A 9,922-nucleotide genomic window follows, 5' to 3' on the forward strand; every position below is an offset into this window, starting at 1 on the left:
AGAATTATTCAATCCTTAATATAAGTCACTTTATAACAATTTTGTGTCCTTTTTGTCAATTTTCATGGGGAGATGAAAAATGTTTGTTTGTTTTTTTTTTTTTAACTTTACGGTATTTATTAAAGGTAACATGAAGATTAAAGCACTTTCTAAACAATTTCAATTATGTAACTAATTTTTGTGAATTAATTATAGATAAACATGAAGAAGAGTGTACATGAATAGAATAAGAGAGAAAGAATAGAGGGCGACTTGACTTGATTTACAGTTGGGGTTTAAATTTGTCTCGAGAGGTGATAAAAGGATCCCCAAATTTTTGAGGATATATGAAATAATAAGAGAGAGAGAAAGAGAGGAGAAGAGGTGGGGGAAGTGGATGGGATAGATGGAAAAGCAGTGCAACTTTTAGTGAGCTAATAGCGTCGTAACCGTATGGATGAGCTGTCGATCTCTCGTCGTCCCTTCCTCTCCCACAAGAACCCAATTCCCTCCTTACCGCACTTTGCTCCCTTGCGTCCTCTCATCCTTTGACCTATGTCACGTTTCCTTCTTTTTTATTCTGAGATTATCAATGTTATGCTTCCTTTTTATGCTGAAATAACGTGTCACTCTTCTTTATATATATAGCACAAATGATGTCATTTTTCTCTATATATCATAGCACTCGAGTAAAAATATAGGTTTCAGTGACTCTTTGTATTCAATCCTTTTAAAATTTAAAAAAACACATCCATACACATTTTACCCGCGTCCCTATATCCTTAGATATCCTTCCAACGCACCTCATTACCCATTTGTCTTCAACATATATTATTTATGTAATTTAAATGATAACCCCATCTCAACTGTACGCCATCATGCAAGTAGTGCAGTTAGGGCTTATATGTCAACTTATATATACGAGGGTCTCGCCTTATATACCTGTCTGTACGTACACTACTGTGTACACATGCAAATATAGGGTTGTTATTGAATGATGGGCGCTATTAATTATGTATACTCAAGAAGAAGGGCATTGCCGTCAATTCAGCAGGGCAAACCGATCCTCCATCAGCATCTTCGCTTTATTTATTGACTGTCCGTCAAGGGCTTTGCTTGCAGCTAGGGACGAAAGTTCACAGTACCCTTCCTCCCATGGCTTCCTCGAGCTCAGACCCTCCTCTGTACGATTTTATGAGCCCTCCCTCTGCTTCCCCCCCTCGCTCTCCTCCTCACCGTCTCTTCCGCTGCCACTTCTGCCACCGCAAGTTCTTCTCCTCCCAGGCTCTCGGCGGCCACCAGAACGCCCACAAGCAGGAACGAGCCGCTGTTCGCCGGACCAACGCTCCTCGCGATCACTCTCTGCCCATCTTGATTCCAGCGCCTCAGCCTCCTGGTCTTTTCTTCGTTGACGACCAGTGTTGCTGGATGGACCGGAAGCTTCACGTGCAAGCCATGCACGCCCCCACGTCCCTCCAAACCCGCTTCCTTTTGAATCTCGTGGCGGTCCCGTCGTCTCTGCTCTTGATCTCTGCCCTAACCCTAGCGGACCTGATGCCGCTTCTGTTGAGCTCGACCACGTAAAGCTTGACCTCACACTCCACTTGTGATTCTCTCCACATTTCCTTCGATCCTCTTTTTTATCTCTGGGTTGTTGCTGTTTTTTCTTTGCTGTTTTCATTGTACGTAGTACTAGCTTGAGTGGTAGCAGTAAAGTTGTTCTTGGCTACGAATTACTTGTTCCCCACCCCCAACCTCTCTTTCTTTTTTCTCCCCTCTATCTACATGGATTTCTGTGGAGCTGTGGTGTATAATGGATGAAAGGTTTTCTTCAGTTAATTGCAGACCGGAAAGCTTGTTCAATCAAATTCCGTTTCGAATTTCTGATGGCCATCTAGCTATGAAGCTACTCGTTAAGCTTGCCCCTATAGTTTACTCTTTACATCAGTCAATGTATATGTATATTTTATTCTGTGGGTAGCTATTATAATTAATTAATCAAAAGTTTTCTGTTTCTTCACCTTTGATGAGACGAGTCTCTTTTGGCTCCGCCCTCGTAATTGTTTAACCTGAGTGCTCTATTTATTCTCTCTCTCAGCAGCTTCAGATCTGCATCTGGTAGCCTAATGAAAACCATTGGTGAATTACCTTTTGTTCATCGTTCGAATTCTAAGTAAGAACTCGCTCCTTTGCGATTCTGATTACATAAAATTAAATGTGAAATATTGCCGCTGACTATGATGCTGACATCGTGCTTTAGGCCATAATCGCCTATGTACAATCCCTATAAGAATCTGTTCAAGGAATTAAAGGGAATAATATAATTTTCCCACTCATTTGATGACTACAAAGCAATTTCCAGCTTCTCCTATATATAAGCTTCCAGTAAATTAAGAACATGTTGAAGAGACGCATATTATAATCAACTAAATTTCCATGACTCCTTGGTAGACGAAGGATTTTAAAAAAGAAAAGCAAAACGGAAAAGCTTGGCATGCCCATGTGATTTGTTAATGATGAAATGATGTTGAGTAAGCTGGAGTTAGAGAAGGATGTTTAAGGGAAGTGATAAACTTTGATGAACCATCACACATGTTGGACGTCCATCATGTAATGTGATTGATTTGAAGGCGATGTTTTTTCTTTATAGGCATTTGGTGGGGCAGAGTCAGTCAGGCTGACTCTGTTAGGAGAATGGATCATAAATGAACTGTCCTTCTTGCTGGGTGTCACGTTTGGATCTGTTTCCTCCATTTAGTTATCCATCCCCCCAAAAAAAAAAGAAAAAAAAAAAAGGAACTCTCGTCTATATAGCTTGCTTTCTTTCGATGAAAACACACAAGATTAATTTCATATATGGATATTGGCTCAAAGAGGAAGTATTGATGAAATGAATCCCAGGGGGGTTCAACTAAAATTGAAGGGACCAACCCCTTGTTTTGAAACGACTCAGTACTCTTTTTTTTATGGCACGAGGCTTTTCATGAAACATATTATTGATAGTATATATGGCTTAAGTTATACCTCTGTACGCATATTTATGGCACACACTTTGCGAGGATTAACGACGCACGCTGAATCTGCATTCTACTCGCCATTAATAGTGAGACTTGTACTTTAGACACCATGAAAGTTTGAGATCATACGCACATGTCTTGATAAATTTGCATTTCATGACTAGCTATGCCACTAGCTTGTCCTGCCCTGGTATAGATAGGTAGTGCTAGTGTCTAATGACAGACCTTAATTATAATGGGCAAATCCCTAATCCATGATATTTATTGGTGCCTTGCTCTTGTTTGGTTTTAAAGTTTCTTTCATTGAGATTGTAGTGTGATTTGAAGGGGCTATCGTTTATTCTAAATACAGCACCACGAATATTAGGGGCTATCAGTAAAAGAAGCTCCTTGTCCATTAAAAAAATGTCTTCCGACCTCAACGTTCCTAGTTGTCAAAAATAAGTTTTCTTTTAACAAAGGGTGAAGGAAGACCTTAATGACCCACACACACATATATATATATAGTTCACCATCTACAATTGGAACTTTTATTTAAATAGCTACTCGTTCCCATACACAATGCTACTGTGCGTGCTAATTACTTGTCTCAAAAAAATTGATTTACTCTCTCAGTTCAGTATTACGTACAAGAAATTTTTCTGAAATATCATATTAAAATATAAGGCACTTTGGTCTTTCAATGTGTAATATACATTTTTAAATTAGGGGTGTAATTAATAAGATTTTTATTTGGGACAATCAATCTATTAAATAAGCTAAATAGAAACATTAAAAAAAAATCTTAATGTTTGCGACACTAATCTAAAAGGGAAATAAGGATATCCAGCAAAAATAAGGACAAACATTAAAAAGATGTGTAGCTTTAAATGTTATTAACTAATTTATTTAGAGTATAAATTAATTAATGTTCGTTTAAAAGCATGAAGATTATATTTGGATTTGGATTTGAATTAAATTAAATAAATCCCTTATTTAGATATATAAGAGTCTCTGCCAAATCCAAATTCATGTTTTACTTTATTTATAATTTTAAATTTCTTCTAAACCCTAATTATTTAAAATTTTAGTTATTTTAATTCTCTTATTTTCTTCACATTTTTACTATCAGTATTTCTGTTATTCTTTGCCACTCCTCTTATATCCCGTTCTTATCTCTCACTGATTAAAAACTAAAGGAAAACTTATCTCTTTTAATATTTCATTTTACTTCAAAACTCCACTTATCTCTCTTTTATCTTTAAAAATTTTTACATTACCCAAATAAATAGTTTTAAATATATTAATTTTAAATCTAAAATTCAAATCCATAAATTGAAATGCCATCTAAAAGTATTTTATAATATTAAATAAGGGGAATAGTTTGTAAAAATATTGTCTGTATCTTAAAAAACACGCGTTTAAAAATTCATAGCTGATGTAATCTCTTTAAGAGCTTTTTTTAAAAGGAGAATTACTATTAGATCCAAAATAAGAAAATTAATTATTTTTCACATTCATTCATAAGTCAAACTTTGGTATTTACAATTGCAAGTGAACAAGCATAAGTGCTCCTTTTAGGCCAAAATATGATTATTTTTTAACATTAATCCGTGTACTAAAAAAATTGTTATTTTCATGAAGATATGTTTTTTTTTCTTTTTTAACACTATATTCACTCCGTTTAAAAATATAAAATATTTTTAATCTTTTGAGGTATAATTATTACCTTTTTTCAAAAGCACTTCTATTAACTAATACTTTATATTTATTATAAAATATTTAATAGAAATAAATGTAAAAAGATAGAATTAATTTAAAAATAGGTAACTATTTTATTGGAGGTGAGATTCGGTTAAAAAAACTTTATATTTTTTTAATGTAGGGAGTAGATCTGATTTGTGATGAGTGAAAAAAGTCATAAATTCACAAATACAATTATCTATTAATAAATACAAAAGGTAAAATAAAAAAAATTATAAATAGTAGCTTACTTATATTTTGAATCAAAATTAATTAAAAGAAAATGTTTATATTTTATATTGTGAATTAATTAATCTTCTTATAGAAGACGTGTATGTAATTTCTCTTTTTTAAACTTTATACTCTGGCTCTAATGAATTTCTAGATATAACAAAATAAGCTTTTGTTTATAACAAAAAAATTACTTTTAGTCTTGGGTAAAAAAAAAATTTAACTGAGATGTGTTAACATGTGAAGGAATTTAATGCAGTGGGATTCACATTAACCAAAATAATTATGTTGTTTCCGTGACATTCACCGAATGTACCATTAACACCAATTCAATGAGGCGGCGGATTGTTACTGATTGTACCGTACTTCAACTACACCACCACCTACACTTTATTGTTCTTTGTGATTAGTTGCTGACACGTTTTAACAACTTCCAAGACCGTACCTACTCTCCAGTTTTTGTATATAAAATATTTTAATCGAATTATATAAATTAACAAAATTAATTATTTATTTAAAACATAGCAACATTTCATGTTAGTCCTTAATTATTATATATAAAAATAAATTCATTTTATTAAAATAAATTAATAAGAGTGTTTATTTTTTCTCTTTTAATATAATAAGAGTATAATGATCCATTTATTAAAAATATTTCTTCCATTTTTATTTGTAAAAGAAAAATTGTATCATATTGTTTGACAAAATTAATTACTATATTAATTGTGTCTGAAAATAAAAAAAAAAATTGAACTACCATACCCTTTATTAATTATTTTAATCAATTTTTTATTAATTATTTTTTAGGACTATAAATGATAAAATTATGAGGTTAGAAAGTTTGCAATAAATAATTATTAAAATGTAATTTTACTTATATAAAAAAATAAACTAAAAGTGATGATTTCACTTATAAATAAAAGTAGAGGGAGTATGTTGATAACTTCTTATATTTAGAGATAAAAAAAAAATTAGAAGATCTCTTATATATATTACGAATGGAGTAATTTATAGTCATATTGTTTACATTTTATTTTATAACCAAATGTTTATGTGAGTTAGGTTGGGGTTTATTAGTAGGGCTAATACGTGTCTCTAAATCAAAGAGTGTTTATAAATGTACTACCAACAAAGTTTTTACATTAACATGATTTTATCCCATGACATTGTGAGTTATTCCTTTGATCTTATTTACAAGACACTATCAACATGTTTTAATGGAATTAAGAAAAATCTTAAAACTCATTAATTTATTTAAAAATTTAATTATTTTTTAACTTTACCCCTCTTAAATATATATTTTTTCTGTTAAAAAATATAATACATTTTTAATGAATCTCACTATCCAATAAAATAGTTACTTGTTTTTAAATTAACATTATCTTTTTATAGTTATCCTTATTTAATATGGTGTGTCACTCTAAAATAAATATGAAATAATTTTATCCATTAGGGGCATCGTTTACAAAGGGCGGATCAAATAGAGAAATTTTCAATGAAAATTTAATGAGGTGACTTATAAATAGAATAAAAAAAATTTTTTTACCTTATAAATAGGATTGGAAAGAATACGTGTTAAATCTTACCAATTGAACCAACATTGTTGATATAACATTGTTTACTCTAATTAAACCATACTCCAATTGTTCCTATTTATAAGACACTCATAATCAAATTGCAAGATAATCTCAATATAAACTTTTAAAAATGCTTTTAATTTAAATCTATATACTTAATTTTGTATTAAAATCATTTCAATCACCTCTCTAGTTGAAAGGTAATGTTATACAAGAATAACTAATAAAACTTTATTTTTATTAAATTATTTTATATTTTGGGGTAACAAAATGTCTTTAAATTTATCTTACAATTTAGGAGGAAGATAGTATTATATACATAATTAATTTACTAATGTATAGGCAAAATTCGTCTATATTTTTTTAGCTGCTAGTTCGTGTACAATTTCTTTTTGTTTTTTTTTTTTTTGGTAAGAAACGATTACCAATTATATCCACATACCTGTCCATAGGTAGGAACACACCCCACTTTTTCCCCCAATGTCAAGCACACAACCTTTTCATTAGAGGAGGGATGTCAATGCCGCTAGGTCATGAGAGCCTCTTATAATTGATATGCTATCATAGCACGTCATTCTGTTGTTTTGAAAATTATTCAAGTATAATTTATAAGTTATAATTGAATACTAACTCTTATAAGTTACTCTTTTTATTTTAAAATATAAAGTATTAAAAAATTAAATTTAAAAAAATCTAAGGTATTTTTAATTTTTAAGGTCTAGTTATTGTCTTTTTTTTTTAAGTATCCATATTAATAATGACTTTATATTTATTGTAAGACGTTTATAGAGATAAATATGAAACGAAAAGTTAGTTGAAAAAGTAAGTAATTACTTATTGGAGGTGAGATTTGACTAGAAATTGCTTACATTTTTAAATAAATGAAGTATTTTTTATTAAAAAATATAAGAAATTTTAATTAAATTTTACCTTTCAATAAGTAGTTACTTGTTATTAAACTAATGCCATCTTTTATATTTATCCTTATTTAATAAAGTGTTTAACTTTAAAATAAATATAAAGTAATTTATTTATTATAAGCAATTTTTTAAAAAAGCACATTAATGACACATTAAAATACAAAAAATATTTTATATTTTTTAAAATTTAACTCTTTAAAAAATGTCTAATATTTTTTAATGAAGGGAGTATAAGTTCTTAGCTTTTTCAAATTATAACATTATTTATGCATTAGTCAATCATTTTATGTGATAGAGAAATATTCCCTCAATCTTAAATTATAAAATAATTTTAGATAAAATTTTATATATCATAAACTTTATTAAATACACTTACCAATCTTATATTTTTAAAATAAAATATAAATTTTTAAAAGACTCATAATTTAATATATTGAAAATAGAATGGATAAAAATTAATTATAAAAAATAATAATATTAAAATAAATTTATTTAATAAAATTTTAATATATTTAAAATATCTTATATTTTAAAATATTAAATATTTTTTAAAAATATTTGATAATTTAAAATAAAGGAAATAGGAAATGATGAATTGTAAATTTCACCTATGAACTTTACGTTAATAATAATATGCTATAAAATTATAAAATAAATTTGATTGCGTCCAATAATGCAGGAATATATTTAATTAAATTAGATTCATTTTTGCTTGTCTGAATTTCTTTATTGAATAAAACATGTAAATAATGCATACATGCTATTATGCGTGCATACTCCGTCCGTTTAAAAATATAAATATTTTTAATTTTTAAAATCTAATTATTATTTTTTTTAACAGTATTTTATTAATAATAATTTTATATTTTATAAAATATTTAAATAAAATTAAATATAAAAGATAAAATAAATTTAAAAATAAATAATTATTTTATTTAAAATATAAAATTTAATTAAAAATATTTTATATTTTTAAATAAAGGAGTATAAACTAACAGGAGCCTTGCTGCTGAATTTGATATTTTCAGTCCGAAGCTTGCCCGTGAACTCACAGATTCTGCGAATCTCCAGTTGCCCTTTGCCCTGAGAGGCTTGCATCATTGCGTCCTGCACCATTCCTGTCCTTTCCTGTTTAAATTAAACCGCCGAATAATTTTTTTAATTATATACATATAATAAAATATAATTCAACTTAAATAAAAATATGATGAATATTTTTGAGGTTACAAATATTTTTTTTCTCATAAATAAATAATTTACTGTTACAATAATAACAAAACCATAATAATTATTAGATAGTAATTTTTATTTTCTGATAGAACTACCTGTTTTTATTTATGCAAAATAAAAACATTACCTTGCCCACGATCAAACCTCCCTTTTAATTTTCAAGTATTTTTTTCCACCCCCAAAATTCAACTACTTTCAAGCTCACAAGGTCTTATTTAGTATGATAAAAGAGTTTTTGATAAAATAAAATTAAAAACAAAATAAAATTAGATTTTAAAAATATGTTTGATATGAAAGATAAAATTTTATTATAATTTTAATTAATATATGTACTTAAAATAAGAAAAAACTAAATTACCTTGTCTTCAAAAATAAAAAGACCTCTTCTATCATAAGTAGACAACGTAAATTTAAAAGAATTGAAGTAATTTCATGGTCAATATAATAAAATTAAATTTTAATTTTTTTATAGAATCAGAATTTTTAAAAATTATAACTTTATATATCAAACATGCTTAAATTAAAATTTAATCTTTAATTTTATTTTCACTTTGCTAATTTAATAATACCAAACATGACATGAGAATTGAATTAAAAGAGTCTCGTGGCATGACCCAGGTTTTAAAATTAAAATACTGATCATTTGTATTAATTAAACATATTAAAAAATAAATAAATTCAATTGAAGTTTATCGTTGGAGTTCAGCATGTGTATTTAAATTTTTCCCAAGTTGTGACAGGACAATTTGCATTACGGCAATAGGAACTAGGAAGAATAGTTGAGGTACAGACAACCCTGACCGGGAATCGTACTGCCACATGACATTGCGAGTCCCTATCACTATTTCAGTGTTTTTTTTATCATGATATAATTTATAAAAGCAATCATTTTAATTATTAGTACCCTATTCATTTAAAAATATAATATTAATATTTTTTATTTAAAAATATAAAATATTTTTAATTAAATTTTATATTTTAATAAAATATAATTATTTATTTTTAAATTTACTCTATCTTTTATATTTTACCCCTACTAAATATCCTATAATAAATATAAAATTACTATCAATAGAGACACTTAAAAAAAAAGATAATAATTACATCTTGAAAGACTAAAATATTTTATATTTTTAACATCTAATCTCTTAAAAAATATTTTTTTAAAGGAGGGGTACTTTTTTTTTTTGTTATTCTTGAGCTCGCTGAAATTTAATTAGATATAATTGATTAATATGGTTGACTT

The sequence above is a fragment of the Prosopis cineraria genome, unplaced genomic scaffold (assembly GCF_029017545.1).
Source record: "Prosopis cineraria cultivar Desert tree isolate PC_DT_omini unplaced genomic scaffold, ASM2901754v1 PC727, whole genome shotgun sequence".
Lineage (NCBI taxonomy): Eukaryota > Viridiplantae > Streptophyta > Magnoliopsida > Fabales > Fabaceae > Prosopis > Prosopis cineraria.